The sequence below is a fragment of the Furipterus horrens genome, unplaced genomic scaffold (genome assembly GCF_987537825.1).
Source record: "Furipterus horrens unplaced genomic scaffold, mFurHor1.1.pri manual_scaffold_7, whole genome shotgun sequence".
Lineage (NCBI taxonomy): Eukaryota > Metazoa > Chordata > Mammalia > Chiroptera > Furipteridae > Furipterus > Furipterus horrens.
Window position 1 is genome coordinate 85369239 of NW_028327177.1, and position 17574 is coordinate 85386812.

The 17574-nt window shown below is 37.7% G+C and overlaps 1 pseudogene across 1 annotated transcript in view; it reads right to left on the minus strand.

Moving 5' to 3' along the window:
• Positions 1–4002: 4002 nt before the first annotated feature.
• Positions 4003–17574, minus strand: part of LOC150004735 (ferritin light chain-like) — a 47176-nt pseudogene continuing 33604 nt past the window's right edge. The window contains exon 2 of the transcript XR_016512309.1: positions 4003–4179. The product of XR_016512309.1 is annotated as a ferritin light chain-like (transcript). The remainder of the gene's footprint in view (positions 4180–17574) is intronic.

Here is a 17574-nt window from a genome sequence, read left to right on the forward strand (position 1 = left end):
TGACTATATTTAATCATTGTATTTCTTGATTGTTTGCATGGAAATGTATTGAAGAGTTAAAAAAATATTTTTAACTTTCTCCTCTGAATTATTTATTTATATTTTCATTTGCTTAACAACTAGTTTTATCAGAGAGAGCAGAAAGAATCAAACTTTAGCATAAATTCAGTTGAATATTTGAAATGGTCAAATTAGTTGGGCCTGAGCTGAAAAGTTTGTACAGTTAAAAAGTTTTTTTCTACATTTCTTGGCCTCAGCAGCTGTATTACAGATAACCAGTGACAGTGTTCTGGAAGGAGGAGACCACGTGTTTCATCTGAGTACCTTATGGATTCATTTACTGATTGGAAATATGTCAACACTCGGAGAATGAAAACAAGAGATATGAAAATAATGTCTGTCTGTGTTTCATTTAAAGTCAGATTTACTGGAATAGTTTTAATAGCATAACTCATTTCTTTAGGAGAATACTGTGTGAGACATTGACATGTCTTCCAATAATAATACTTGCATTTATAAGCCAGCTTTTAACTTTTCACTGACTTTTACACATATTATCTCATTTAAAATAATTTTATATGCCTCTTAAAACACACATAAATGTTGACTTTTACACATAAGTGAAATTTGCAAGTACTGATTTTGAAGTAGTCATAAATTGCTATGGATGTACCCTCAAGAACACGCCTTCATAACCAGAACTGCATGTATCTTTAACCCTGCAATGTTCAGAGGCTGACAGTTGACATATTACTTGTAAGAAGCAAGTTCTTTTCCAAGTCCCTCCCTGAAATCATTTGCACGTTTTCCAGATATGGACTGTTCAGAATTGCTTTTAATTTGGAGCCAAGAACTTTGTCTTTACAGCTGACTCCTTTTCTTGTTTTTACCTGTATCCCCTTAAGCTGAGATTGTAAGAAGAGTGATTACAATCAAACAGATACCTTCTTTCTTTGGCCAGGGAGAGAATATTCTGTAAGGCAGGGAAATTATTGGTAGAAGGAACAGCAGATTTTAAATAAAACTTTCCAGAGTGAGATTTGGTGGGGAAGGGGCAGTAAGGGCATAACAAAGTTGGGAAGAGATATGTTTGTGATTTCAAAAACAGTGGTCAAGGAGAAAAATAGTTAAAGCTTGTATGTGTGGGTCTATCTCATAGTGCTCATGGTGAGTAAGTTGACACACAAAGGCAGCTACTTATTGCATAGTCCAGTTACTGCGGTGAGGTTTAGGAGACCAAGCTTGGTCTAAGAATGAATTATGTCTGATTCCTAGCTCAATGAGCCAGGGTGACTCACTACACTGCTCTTGGGCCTCAGTTCTTTCCCTCTAAAATGGGGATGACATTGTCCCAACATCATAGACTTACTGAAATAATTTTCATAAAGCACCTAGTATTCTATTTGGTGTACAGTAATTGCTTCATAAATTCATAAATGCCACCCATCATCAGGGCTGAATTTTAACTGGTGTTATCTGAGTGAATGCTCATAAATTGAAGAAGCTAAAAAATAAAAATGGTAAAAAATCAGACTGAGTTTCTGAAATGCCAAAATGAAAAAGAAAGAGTTCATGTATTTCATGTATAGTCGGTGTCTGAAACCAGCTAAAGGATAATCTCTCATCGTCTAGGGTCTCCTGCTTTAACAAAGTGGTAGAGCACTGAATTGTGAATGTTGAAATGCTGATTCCACAATGCATAGAAATTTCTTTCAACAATACTTTAATTTTCCCCCTGTAGTTGGGATATAGTACATTTATATGTATAAACATCATAATCATGATTTTGCATTTGCAACTACTTCACACTTATTTAAGCACCACACAATTTTTAAAAATTTTAGTTAGATTGGAATTAATGAAATTTTATTTGTCATAATCTATGAAGTGTTATGTCATGTTTTTTCTAGAAAATTTTTGATACCTTTCTTTCCCCCGTCTCCTTCATTGCCCTCCCCCCAACCATTTGAATGAAATACTTCTCAGTTGGGATCCCAGACACCATATGTATACCTGCATGAAAGCACTTAATAAACTTATGATAATAATATTGTTGTTATTGAGTGACTTCTATGTGCCAGCCACAGTGCTCAGCCTTTTAAACTAACTCCTTTAATCCCTTCCACAAATCTGCAGGTGCTGTTACAAGTGGAAAAGCTTAGCACAGAGAAGTGAAACAACTTACCTAAGATCATGATCAGTAAGTAAGCAGTAGTGTTGGTGTTTGAACTAGGGAAGCTGACCCCAAAGTCCTAACTCTTAGCCTCAATGGCTTGATCAGGACCAATTGTTTGCTTTTTGTAGAGATCTTCTATGTCCCAGGCTGCACAAAACAGTCCAGTTTATGCCTGGTATAATTATTAACAGTGCCCACGTTCCCAAAATTATCCTGGCCTTGTTTGGATGACAAATTCTGTGATTTTCCTTTGTCATTAGTTACTCCTTTTCCCTCTCTCACTAGCTCTTGTACTTCCATTTACTATCACTCTTTCAGATATCACATGCCATTTGATGCCTGAGCTTCCTCCATTCCTCAGTACTGGCATCATTTAGTAGCAATGCATCTACAGAACTGCTCAGGCTCTTGTAGATGCTGTGGACAACCTTCTGCTCACTGTGATACCTTCATTCATCTTTGGGTTTTTCTGTCCACTCTGTCACTATGCCTTGATGGCCACTGCCCACATAGTGATCCTGATGGGGGATGATCTCAGTCCCCCTTTGGATATAAGTTATGACCTTTGCTCTTTAACTTCATGCACCCAAACCCCACCCTGTTGCCATAAAATATTCTACTTTGGTTGTGAGACACCTTGGTTTGGCCTTGTTATTTTCTTTCCTTTCATGAGAAGCTGATGATCACAAATTACAACAAGTGTTCTCAAGCTGGGTATCCCTCCTTAGAAGTAGGCTGTTCAATTGCTGGGGGTAGGAGAACATGGACTACTACATATTCTTTGTTGAAATTTTCATTTGTTTTAAAATTATTCTTTTAGGAAATGTTTTTTCATATCAATGTATATGTACCTTTAAATAGGTTATGAAAAACTTGCCTCTGATATTACAAACAGAAGAATGTAAGATTTGGACAAGGAACCTATCATGAATTCCCAGTTAAAAGGGGAGAAACACATCCTCTTCACTGCAGGCCAGCACCTGCTGTGTCGGCTGGGACCCAACGGCAATGCCAGCCTCCCTGTCATCCCCCCACCACTATGCTGAGTGAACCTGCCCCCCATTTGCACGAGGCCTGAGGCTGAAGATTCTAAGGCAGGAATCTTGCTTTCCCTCATCTTCTGTTACTTTGTGAATCTCAGGAACACAACTTAGAGTGCAACTTGTGAGATTGTAAAGATTACAGCAGAAAGCAAGTGCCACACACAGGAAACACATGTGGTTTCTTCATTCAGCAAAAGTGGAGTTTCAAGTAGTGCTCCCTTGCAACAATTCTCAACATTATTCAACAAATGCCACAAACATTTGAAGACCCTAATGCTAGCCCATGTTGTCTCTACCTCAGTCAATCTTCTTACAGTAGTCTCCCCTTATCTGCAGTTTTGCTTTCCTTGATTTCAGTTACTGTGGTTTGAAAATATTAAGTGGACAGTTTCAGAAATAAACAGTTCATGTTTTAAATTGCATAGCATTCTGAGTTGTATGATAAAATCTCAAATTATCCAAGTCCATCCTACCTGGGAAGTGAACCATCCCTTTTCCCAATGTATCAATGCTGTATACACTCCCTGCCCATTATTCACAGATCAACTGCTGTGGTATCACTGTCTTGTTTTTAAAAATTCCTTATTTTACTTAATAATGGCCCCAATGGGCAAGAGTAGTGATGCTGGCAATTTGCATACACCAAAGAGAAGCTGTAAAGTGCTTCCTTTAAGTGAAAACTAAGTGTATATAGGAAAGAACATAGTATACAATGAGGGACCCTAAAAATACCTAGAATTTATTTATAAAACATTGTGTATTTATTCCTACTTACATGTGTAAAATTCAGTCACCTTCAGAGTCCTCTCCATTTGATGCAATACACCTATAAAGACATTTTTTTCTACTGCTCAAAACAGCTTTGAACTCATTGATTTTGATGCCTTTTAGTGCTTCTGCACTTCTTTGTTTTACCTCTTCCACATTGGCAAAATGTTCCCCTTTGAGGACTTTTTTCATCTGGGGAAACAAAAAAAAAAAGTCACTTGGAGTGAGATTGGGTGAATAGGGAGAATGGAGCATAAAGGTCATGCTGTTTTTTGTCAAAAACTGCTGAACCCTCAGCGCAGTGTGGGCAGATGCATTTGTAAATCACCCATCATGAAATGGTCAGATGCATTGAAAGAGTCTTCAAAAAAGGTTCACTGAAGCCAGCCACAGCCACTTACAACACCAGCTGAAACACTGACACAAATGGGTTCCTAGAATACCCACCTAGCAGGGGAAGCCTGTGCTACAAAGGGCCCAGTCTCCAGGAGATAATTTTGGTTTTGGGGGTCCTCCCTCATATATAGGGTTTGGTATTATCCGTGATTTCAGGCATCCACAAGGGGTCTTGGAACATATATTCCCCAGGGGCTAAAAGGTGACTACTATATTATTTTACCCTGTCATATAAATAATATGGATTTCAATCTTTCTTTTTTAAAAAAATTATTTATTTGTTAGTTTGTTTATTTATTTTATTTTTAGAGGGAGGGGAAAGGAGAAAGAGAGGGAGAGAAACATCACTGTGTGGTTGCCTCTCACTCTCGCCCCCAACTGGGGACCTGACGTGCAACCCAGTAATGTGCCCTGACTGGGAATCGAACCAGTGACACTTGGCTCTCAGGCTGATGCTCAATCCACCGAGCCACAGCAGCCAGGGCCTGGATTTCAATCTTTCAATTTAATGAGGCAAGTATCTGGCTCAAGGTCGCACAGTGAGCCAATGATTCTTTCATTTCCTTCAAATTTCTCTCCAACATAAGTCTTAACAAAGAAAAGAGGTGGAAAATCTAATATGTGGAACAGAAAATATCTTTAGAGAGCTACTTCAAAAAGCATACCCAGTGCCTTGTTTACATGAACACCCTGGCTTTCATTTATATTCAGGTGATCCAATGTACCGAAGTGAAATACAGAGCAGAGAGCATGACCATTGTTGTGCTGTGTTCACCTAATGCATCTGGACAGCTTTTAAGATATACATATAAAGAACTGGACAAATGTAAATGGCCTCTGACATTTACTTGGTAAGAAGCATGAGTATCTGACTTCTGAAGCTTTGTTTGCTTTATTACTGAAGGTATAACTCTCCCTGTTTTCCTCCTACCCAGTTTTAAAAATCACCTTAAATTACTTCACATCTTTTAAAAAGTGTTAGAACATTGTTTGGAGGGAACAATAGAACACCAAGTTTAGTAAGAAGTGTGTATTATACAAATCAACTTGATGAATGTAAACTATAGAAATAAGGAAAGTATAGGAGAAAAATAATATTAAAAACTGAATTCTTACATCCAAAAGTAAAATTTTAAGTTAATAAACTATATTTAGAGCAGTTTCAATTTCACAACAAAATGGACCAGGAGGGATGGAGTGTTCTTGTATACCCCTCGTCCCCTCACATGTACAACCTCCCCATATCAACATCCCCCACCAGTGTGGTGCATTTGTTACAATCAATGAACCAACATCTCATTATCACCCCAAGTCCATAGTTTACATTATGCTTCACTCTTAGTGGTAAACATTTTATGGGTTTCATTACATGTATCTGCCATTGTAGTATTGTATGGAATAGTTTCACTGACCTAAAAATCTTGTACCTATTCATCCCTCCCACCCATACCTGTGGCAACCACTGATCATTCTATTGTCTCCATAGTTGTAAATGGGGCTTTAAGCCACAGAATTGCCTCTGTGTCACAATCTCAGTATCAAGTAAGGGCTCCTTCCTTGCCCAATGTCTTATACTTTTTGTTTCTGTCTTAATCAGGGATCAAGCTAATTTCTATAAAAAGAAACTCTCAAGCTTGTTCAAGAAAAGAAGAAGGTAACTTAAGGATACAAACAGGAGTGTATAGTTGAGTTTTAGAGTCACATTTGGAACTAATTTCTATAAAAAGAAATTCTCAAGCTTGTTCAAGAAAAGAGGAAGGTAACTTAAGGATACAAACAGGAGTGTATAGTTGAGTTTTAGAGTCACATTTGGAATAAGACAGAACTGGGTTTTAATCCTATTGCTACCAGTCACTAATCATGAAACATGTGTGAGTAAATTACTTAACATCTTTAAGATTCAGTATTGTTATCTATAATGTGGGAAAAATTGTTCTTACTTCATAGTGTTGTTTGAGGATGAAATGAGGCAATGTATATACAATGTCCTAGATATGTGCTCAATAATAATATTATTATACTTGTTTGTCATTATTTGGATACTGAGTCCTCATGAGGCAGGAGATGGAAAGTTAGAAATGGAAGATGATTCTATCTCTCTGGAGCCACACATTCACTCTCTATCCCCTTCATGGGCTTTTCCCCTTGTGTCTTTTGGTCTTTTCTCTCACTTGACAAACTTCCTCAATTTTCTATTTCTATCTCTTGACTTAACATGGCCAAACTGACTAGTAGTCCAAAATCTACTTGAATTTTTATTTTAGTGCCCATTAGCAATATTTTAGTTAAAACTCAATAATCACAGTCTGATTGGTTGTCGGTCAGCAAATGGGTTGATGGTTGATACTTTTGGGTCAATTTTTACTCCCAGTAAAATTAAGCTAATGATCAGGTTGTTGAATTCTAATATCAAGTAAGTGCTGCAATTCGTCCTATTTGAATCTCAAAGTATTTTGTTCCATTATCCCTGATCCTTTGACCTTTAGGTTCAAGGCTTTTAGATTCAAGCCCTGAGTGAAATGCTTTCCTTGTCTAAAGCCCAAAAGATCTGTCACTTAATATGCTCAGGCTTCTTGTAAGTTTTGCAAACCTTTCAAAGGGACATTTTAAAACCTCCTACACAAAGATAATTGTGTCAAAAGGGAAACAGCTGTCTCTGTATTTGCAGAGGGGATAAAATTAAACAAATAGCAGAGATGAGACTCATGTATAATTAAAGTTGGATTATTGCAGCGTTTAGCTCACTAGACAGGAGTCTGAATTCTCTTCTTCGGTACCAGCTTGGACTGTTCCCTGACTCTCCCAATGTATTTCATTCAGCTATTCCTGTTTATTTCACTGGAATCCTTCCCTTTCTTCTTCCCAACAAACTTCCCCATTCCCTTTTCTTCACCATTCCATTCTTTCCAGATCCTTTTGTTCTTTTGTTTTTTGTTTGTTTAGTCTGCTTTGGGTTTTTGTTGTTGTTGTTTTATTTTGTTTGCTGAGAGAAAGCTAACTTTACATTACTTTTCTTTTATTTCTGAGAACAATCAGTTTTAACTTTGTTACTTTCCTTTTGTTTATTTCTGAGAACAATTATTTTGACTTTTTGTGTGGTAAAATCTCACAGAATTAATTAAAGTAAGTTTGAAAAACACAGTATTAATCTCTTACTGTTTACATGTAAGCAATTTCAACTGGTTTTCCAAATGTTTAAATATGTGGTCAGAAGCTGTGGTTTACCTCCTGACTTTGTTTGGGAAAACCAAACATAGCCAGCCAAGCTATTTCTCTTTAGCCTGGGTTCATGACCACCAAGTTTCATCTCTGAATTGGGTTGACATTGCTCTGTTCTGTCGTGAACATTATAAATTCACAAATTAACTGTCTATTAAAACCTCTAAATTCAGGGAAAAATTGTATATGGCTATAAAGTCTCCAGCATTTTTACTTTCATGAAAATATCAGCAACAGGTAATCAGTAGTATTTCTGATTGGCTTGCTTCACAAATATTAGTTGAGTGCCTACTAAGGACTATAATTAAAAGAGGTAAATGGGTACAAGAAGGATATATACAGGATAGAGCAAAAGTAGGTTTACAGTTGTTTGTATGGTAACTAATATGATTAATAAATAATAATACAAGAATAAATTCTGTGTCTTGTGTACTCACAACTATAAACCTACTTTTGTCTCACTCTATACCAGCAGCTGTTTAGTGTAAAAGTAAAATAATAAAAAGATAAATTGCACAATTATTTGAATTTCTCATGTTATTGTAGAATAACTACGAGAAAGATTATTTGAAACTCTTACACATTGATTTTTGTCCTGCATAAATAATTTTTACACTGAATAAGTGAGTTTTGAGTATTTTTAGTTTATTTTTAAAAACTAATTGAATTTCAATCTTAACTTGAAATTTCAATTTATGTCAACTTTGTAGTTATTAACATATTCAACAGATTTTTTCTGACCTTATGTCATAAATTAGGTCTGTGCTCTGTGCTACAAATATAGATACAGTAGTCCCTCTCTATATTGCAATTCACTTACCGCAGCCTCACTGTACTGCGGGATTTAAAAAAACATGTATATTTAATTACTTATCGTGGATTTTTTGCTATATTGTGGGATCTTGCAGTACTGTATATGTATGTTAAAGTTATGTAGGTTTAAGAGTGCAGAATAAGACTTCCAGCCAAGATGGAGGCTTAGACTGAGACACTCAGTCTCCCTCTACAACTAGAAAGGAATACAACTACCTCAAAACAAAAGATAACTAGAAATTCCAGAAAATAAAACTACATGAAAGCCCAACGTACGAAGTTATAAACCAGCTGTGCTCGTTGGGCAGGTAAGAAGAGCGAAAGTGGGCAGTGCTGTTTGCGGTAGCACCAGGGACAGTGGCAGGGAGAGCAATCCTGGCTGCAGTCGAGCCACAGCAGCTCCCGACCCCAACACTGGGAAAAGCAGCCACCGCATTGCCTCGGACGGTGAGGCCCAGAGGGTGGGAGGATGGATCCTGGCCTCCTAGCGGAAAATAACGGCAGGAATCCATCTTGGACCCCCATCCCCACACAAAGCGCCACAGCGCTGCGAAATAGGTTGCGGATCGCCACCGGTTGCTGGGTAGTGGTGACAAAGGGCCACAATGCGGCAAAAAAGGTTGCAGATCGCCACCGGTCACAGGGTTGTGATGAGTACACAGGTACTGGCCCAAGAAAGCAAAACTCAAATCTGTCAAAATGAGGCAGACAACTATAGAAATCCCAGTGATGCAGCTCACCAGGCAACAGATGAAGAATCTGACAGATGAACAAATAAGAAACCTGTCAGAGGTTCAGTTTAGAGCCATTGTTATAAGGTGGCTTAAAGAATTAACAAAAGATTTGGAAAAAGACGATAAAGGATCGAAAACCCCTTATACTGAAAAGAACAAACACACATATGAGACAAATGGTGAGGAAATAAAATCCAGAGTTCAAATCAACAAACTGGAACATAGAGAAGGAACAAACAGCCAACCAGTGCGGAGAGAGGAAACAGGAAGCAAGGAAAGTGAGAAGAGGATCAGAAACCTCTGAGACAGCTATAAGAGATCGAACATAAGAATTATAGGATTGCCAGAGGGCGAACAAGAAGAACTAGAAATTGAAAATTTATATGAAAATATAATAAAGCAGAACTTCCCGAACTTGGGGAAGGAAATAGACTTACAGGTCCAGGAAGCACAGAGAGTTCCAGAAATATTGGACCCAGGGAAAACCACTCCAAGACACATTATAATCAAAATGTCAAGAGTTAAAGATAAAGAGAGAATCTTAAAAGCAGCAAGAGAGAAGAAAAGAATCATGTACAAAGGGGTCCCAATTAGACTATCAGCTGACTTCTCAAGGGAGACCCTGCAGGCAAGAAGGGACTGACAAGAAATATTCAAAGAAATGAAAATCAAAAACCTACAGCCATGAATAGTCTATCAAGCAAAATTGTCATTCAGAATAGAAGGGCAGAGAAAGTGCTTCCAGGACAAAATAAAACTGAAAGAGTTCATTAGATCCAAACCACTATTCTATGAGATGTTAAAGGGACTGGTTTAGAAACAGGAGGATCAAAACTTTGAACATTAAAATGAAAACTGCAACACAAGAACCAACAACAGAAGCTAGGGAATTGAAACAAAGGCAAGCTAAATAGGCAACGAGAGTGGAAAAAGAACTATAGGTATGGGGACCATATTGGGGGGAGGTCTGCAGGGAGGGGTAAGGGGGTAAGGGAGGGAGATGGTACAGGAATTAAGAAGCATAGTAGGGGGGAATGGAGTAGACAGGAAGAGGTTGAGAAGAACTATATGCACAACCAATGGACATGGACTAAAAGGGGAGGGACACCTGGAGAGAGGGGGGCCACCGGGTGGAGGGGATCAGAGGGAAGGGAAATTGGGACAACTGTAACAGTATAATCAATAAAAACATATTAAAAGATAATAATCAAAAAATAAAAACAAACAAACAAACAAAAAAGAGTGTAGAATAAATGTAAGGTTCCTACTTCGCAGGGGGGTCTGGAACATAATACCCGCAATAAGTGAGGGAATACTATATGCTGTTTAGTACTGAGTCAAGTATTGGGCATAATAACATACTTATAGTATATTTATTTACAAATTAAGTACAACGCTATGAAGAAAAAGTACAAGGAGCTGTGAAAATGTCACAGGTGATCTAATTTAGTTGGTGGTGTTGTGGTGTAGAGCAGGGTGTCGAATAGTGCAGGAGCTGAAACCAGACAGACTCAGGTGTCAATTCTGACTATCCCACTTACTGGCTTTATGACCACAGGCAAGTGACTTAAGCTCTTTAAACCCCCATCTGTGAAATGGGTACATGAATAAGTACTTCCTATTTCAATGGGTTATTGAAAGGACCAAGTATGTACTTAGACATAGAATAAGTGCTTTAAAAACTAGCTTTTACTGTTAATTCCAACCAAGCAATTAAACACAGAAAATGGGAAGTATGTAAATTGGCATCATTTGGAAGCATTTCTACCCACAAAACCCCACTGCAACACAATGCTAAGATATTACCATTATTTCCAGGAACCCTGAATACCAGATATTACTGAGCCTTCCTTTCTTCTGAAACTCTGGGTCCCTGTGTTTGCATGTTGTGGTTCCATTGCCACTGGATTATGAAGCAGGGGTGAGCCCTGTGTAGGCATGGTCATGTGTCTACCCCAGGTTATGTTTTACATCCATTTCCATTGTTATCCGGGCATCATCCATCCCAGTACCTGGCATGCCTTGAATACAAGCTTCGCCTCAGTTAGGCCTCTCTTCACATCCTCCTTCCTGAAGATAGAAGCAAAATAATTGCTTTTAAAGTGTATTTCAGACTTCAGGAAGGTAACAGAGTGAAGAGCCTGAGACCCAAATGCCCTACTGACTTACAAAGCACACAACTCTAAGGCAGGCTGGCCAGCTGCTACACACTGCCTTTCATGGGGTCATGTCTAGGAGGCCCTCTCTACTCCCTAAACCCCAAGACAGGAATTTGTAACACATGAGCAAGTATAAAGCAGCTTCTTCACCAAACAATTTCTTCTTAGTCTTGTGTCAGAGCTCTTAGAGAAGATGGGAGAAAAATAAGTAGGTGTGGAATTCTGTATATTCACTGAATTGTTATTCTGCATTAGTTTCTAGTTAAGAAATAAAGAACACAGCAGTATTAACAGCCAACAACTTTGGGAACACCTACAATGTGCCAAAGACCATGACAAAGGGTGTTCTGGCATGAGTCTTTTTTTTTTTTAATCATTACAACAACCTTATGGGGAATGAACTATCAGGTTCTGCCTTTCATGGATGAAGAAGCTGATACTCAAGGAGATTTCCCCTGACTAAGGCTATTTAGCTCATAAATGGAAGATGTAGGGCTCTCTCTACAGGTCCTCCTGAAGCACGGTCCTTTGGCACACAAGATAATGAAATTGTATCCACAGATATTTATTTTTAATCATTCATTCACTTATTCAATACAGATTTGTTGAGTATCTATTGACTGCCAGACAATTCTAAGCACCGGAGATACACCAGTGAGAAACAGGTAAAATTTCTTCCCTCATGTAGCTTTTAATGAAAGAAGACAGAAAATAAATAAAACATGTAAATTTTATAGTGCATAGTGGTAAATGCTAAGGGGAGTAATTAAGGAGGAGGGGGTGTAATTTTAAATAAGATGGTCAGCAAAGGCCCACTGAGAAGGTGACATTTTACGTATTATAAGCATAAAGTTTATCATTCAGGACCTGGTAATGAGAAGGTACTCCAGGCAAGTTCTTTTCTTTCCTTCTTAGAGGGTCTCAGACACTCTTCCCCAGGATCTCTGAGCAAGCCATCTGTACACTGACCCCAACTAAATGTACAAAGACATTCGCAACAATCATGAATTAGTCTTCTCTTTCATAAGTACTGGGGAATGGAATTAAACAAGCACTTTGGACTTGGCAATTCTATTAAGGTCTCTTTTTGTTTGTTTAAGAGCTTATGGTGAAATAGGTTTGACCATGAATACAATTCTCCCATCTAAAATAGTTTTATGGATGTATACAATGGTCAAACTGAGCCTCCAGATGAATTCTCTATTAGCTTAAAAGTTACCAGCATGTTCATTAGTGAGGAGAGGCCCTGGTCGAGATGCCCACAGCTGTCCAATATACCCAAGGAGGAAACTCACAGAATGAACAGCTGGAAGCCAGATTTGCCTCCTGGAATTCAGTCTATTCAATCAAAAAGTTATAGCAGTATAGAAGATGACAAGACTAGGTTTCACACACATACACACAAAAAACATACACACGTACCTGTTTTAATTTTCAGCCTCTTCCCATTTGTAACAACAAAAAGTTTTAAGATCATTGGGAGAGTTCTAATACATTGAACAACCAATACTGTGAAATTTGTCACTCTGGAAATAGGCTGGGCAAAAATAAGCCTTCCTATCATCTTTGAAGAAAATGGTCACATAAACAGCATAGGTAAGATAGCAGGAGATATGTTTAGCTTTGCAACATCAAACTGTTATACAGTGATTGATACAACCTGAGCTGCAGCCTCTGATCTATAATGAAAGTGCCGACTACTAATGGTTTTACCCCTGAATGGCTCCAGTGGGAACTTGCTGTACTTGGAAAGTCATTTGCTGTTAGTCTTTGCAATTGTAAACAGTACCACTGCATCTCCTTAAAAATTCCACATTTTGGAATTCAGTGATTCCGAGTGTCCTCCATCCCAGTTACTCCTAATTAGTGACATTTGCCACTTATAGGTTTTGCTGTGCTTGTATGTGAATGACCTACAAGTGACTGGTCACATATTCTTCTTTTTTTAAATCCTCGCCTGAGGACATGCTTATTGATTTTAGAAAGAGGGGAAGGGATTGAGAAACATCCATCGGCTGCCTCTTGTGCATCATTGACCAGGGACTGAACCTGCAACCCAGGCAGACACGTGCTCTAACCAGGCATGGAACCCGCAACCTTTTGTTTTATGGGACAAAGTTTCAATGAACTGAGCCACCTGGCCAGGGCTGGTCAGATTCTTAATATCACCATTCTATTTCCCTTTGGGTGCCAACTTTCCACCCTTGCTTGATTTTTTACCAATTTTAAGAGTTAGGTAAGTAGAATTAATTTCTGTTTCAATATCTCCAGCTGTATTTGAATCAGTAATTCTGCTCTTACTGTAGTATATTTCCTATTTGCTGCAAAATAAAAATAAACATGCGTTGAGGCATTTCACATTCTCTGAGGCTTCTCAAAAAAATTTTTTTGACCCCACTCTGTGAACCTCCTAAAACTTAATGTATTCTCTGGGCTAATTCATGTCTGGTGATGATATACCCATTTTTCTAAAATCAAGACACTTCCCAATGTTGCCATTTCATTTAATCAGCTCAAAATAACCAAGCCTATTGAAAACAGATCAATAATCTGGACCATACTATGAATCATACAGCAAGATAATTCTGCACTCTTTCTGAGAAACTTATTTCTTCCAAAAGTTTTATATATTATAGTATTCTATCACTCATCCAAGAACAATTAAAATTCTTATAGAAAAAAACCTGTCCTTTCATTAGTAAAATGAAGAAAAAACATGATGTACTTAGAAAGTAATGCTGGAGTTGAACGGAGATTTTGTAAATTATATAGCAGGGGTTAAAACCTCAAGTCTCTCTAGGGGATTGGCCTGTAACTTAAAGGCATCATCCATCCAGGCTAAAGATATTGCAGAGCTGTGGACAAGTTTGCAAAGGAGAGGAAATCTCCATTTAAGGCTTTCTAGCTCAACATTTAAAGGCACAGCAACAAGGACCATAATATTCAAGTTAAACAATCACATCTATTGGTCAGATTTGGCCTGTGGGGCGTCAGTTTAAGAACTCAGTTACTTACAAAACTAACTAGCTTTTAATCATCTGGGCCAAGACAAAGAATAGGTAACCACATAGCTGATATTATAGAATGACAAACTCCTAAATGACTTTCCAAATGACTTGCATTTATCTTTAAGGTTAGATATTTATTTATCCAACTAGTTATGCTCTTCATGACTTAAGCACTGGCTAAAGTCATTGATTGGCAGGAGTTCAACAGAGCACAACAAAATGACATCCTTGGTGTTAGAAGTTCATTCTGCTTGATCTGGAAGGAAGGTCAGCCAAATGCCAAACATGCTACTCCTTTCTGCATTGGAAACCTTCCTGTTCTATCCACTCTCTTTTGAAAAATATTCATATATATGTGTGTGTGTGTGTGTGTGTGTGTATACATACATATATAATTGTTTTGCTCATGAATAATACTGCTTTTTATATCCAGATATGTTTTACAAAGAAATTGACCCTTTCCAAATACTTTTTTTCACTATTGCCATGAATCTTTTCAATAGACAAGAAGGGCATGAACCTGAAAAATCCCACTTTTATAGACAATAATAACTTAGGTCTTTTTTTAACTATGTTGAAGCCAGACCCAAGAAATTGGAGGCAATTTTAGTCATCATGTCAATTAAATGATAGTATATCATTATCAGTAAGAATGAAACTGTTTCTTGGATTGATGGGTAGAAAATTTCCCTGCAATTATTCTCTTCTCATTAGCACTCCAACTTTTTAGTGTCAATATCTTATTACCCTCTCATTCCTCAAAAATGTACTCAATACATCACATTCTGGCCTCATATTTTACTTTCTTTTCAAATCTATGGTACCAAAACTTAGCTAATTTATTTATCCTGTTGGATCCCATGTGTGAATGGCTATTGGTGGCTGGATGTCTTACTTATGCTAGAGAGCCTGTTGATGTTTTAAGACAGGGTAAGAGATATTGGCAGGCCTCAAATTATATCTATATAGGTTAGTGACTCTTTTTTTATAAGTAGAAGATAACCTCTAACAAGTGTACAATACAACATAAATGTTTTTCACCCACCAAATAACCCCTTAGAGCAATGGTCTCAAAGCATAGCTCCTATCACAACAGTATCAGCTTCATCTGGGAACTTGTCAGCAATGCAAATTCAGGAGTCTAAACACATCTCCACAAACTCTGGGGATGAGGTCCAGAAATCCCTGTTTTAATAAGCTCTCTTGTCAATTCTGAGGCATGTTAAACTTCTAGACCTACTTCAGTATACTTTCCTCCAAAGCTTTGTAGGCAGCCTGAATTTTTCCACCAACCTCCCCAACCATATTATTAATTCCAAAAGAGCAGGGGTTTTGTCTGCTTATTTATCAATACCCCCTGACCCAGTGTCCAGCATTAACACCTGGCATTAACATAGTGGGTCCTTTGTATGTATTTGTTGAACACATGGGTGGCTAAATGCCTACTTCTGAAGTGGTACATTGTATAAAGGCTACAACTTTCCCAGCTCAGTCATAGAGATGAGACTGAAGGGATTCTAATGAGATGTACTGCTTTGGTCTAAATCTTTGGACCACCATTTATCAATTGTGTAACCTTTGGAAAGTCACTTAACCTCTCTCTTTGTGCCTTGTTTTTCTCATCTGTAATATGGGTATGAAAATTTGTACATCAACTTCATAGGATTTTTTAAAAAATTGAAATTAGTTGTGGTGGAGGTTGTTTGTTATATTTTACTACTATAATTCTCCCTTCCCAAGTAGTAGCCAAGTCACACTCCATCCCAACCCACAGAAATAGGACAACTATCTGGATAGAGTTTGACCCACCCCTTCATTAGCATAATATTAAGAGAGCTGGATCTTGCAGATCTCAGTCCAACTCCTAGCTTTGTAATCATCCTCATCATGATTTATTACATCATTTCTTACTTTGATTAATATTTGATTACAAATAATGTATTGTGGTAATACTTAAATTGACTCTCAATCTAGTTGCATAAACAATAACAATGATCTAATATAATTTCCATGGTAAAGCTTTTCTACAATTTTTTCTTACTTCTTGACACAAGCCTATATTCCTTTAACCTTTACTAAGATCTCAAATGGTCATCATGGTTAAACCATTAAAATAAATAAATTGTTGGGGTTTTTCTCTCTCTCTTTTTGCTTCTTTACTTCTGTCACATATAGTAATGTGCTATCTATTATCTCCTTCTGACTATCCTCATTTTGTTTTTAATGCTCAGTATTTTCCTTTCTGTACAGAGCCATAGATTGGCCATTCAAGGAAAGGCTGAAAATGCTTCTTAGAAACTATTTTAATCCCAAACATTTAACGTTTGGAGAACAGGCTGAAACATATGTAATATAGGCACCAAAATGTAGGCAATTATCTCCAAAGGGCAAGAAGGGACAGAGAATAAAGGCCCTGCTGCCCTGAGATCAAGGGTAAAGAACTGAAGAAATGCTTTCTTAGGTTTTCCAAGGGTCACAATGTCAACTGAAGAATGAATGATAAGACAAATGGAACAGCTAGATAAAACCCAAATGACTGTATTTATTTCACAGTTCAAGCCTGACTATTGGAACTCCTTTCCTGTCTACTGACAGCCATTTGGAGCATTATAACAAGATCCAGAACTTGATGTCTAGAAACCCTTAATGATACTCTGGACAAAGTGGATGAAAGGTGACAAGGCAGAGGGGAACATGTGCAGAAGTTATAGCTGAAAAGTCGTGTAACTTTCATAGGTTCTTCTTGTTGGCTTCAACATTTGAACAACACAAAGACAATGGCTCCTACTTAATGTTTCTGAAGGTAAAACCGGATATCCCAGAGTTAGTGTTGCCTTCTCTTTAAATAATGCCATTTGTGCTGTCCTTGCAGCATTTCATGGGACATGGCATGTGACAAGCTGCCTCTGATCTTCTTTTCCACAGTTTCATCCTATTGTTTAATCATGTGTTCTCTCTCTCTCTCTCTCTCTCTCTCTCTCTCTCTCTCTCTCTCACACACACACACACACACACACAGTCTTTGGTAAAGCACTGTACATTAGAATATTGCTGTTTGACAGGATTAATTATTATTCAGTATCTATCATGAAACTATTATACAATGTGATTTTCTGAAAGGAAACACACTGTTAAAAGCATAACAACACCTTGCAGAATCAGTTAGGAGAAAACCATGAGCCAAGGAGGTGGAAATTCTTGTTTACTATTACAGAGAAAATATGACAAGCCATGCAAAGTTCCACAGGCTTTTGCAGC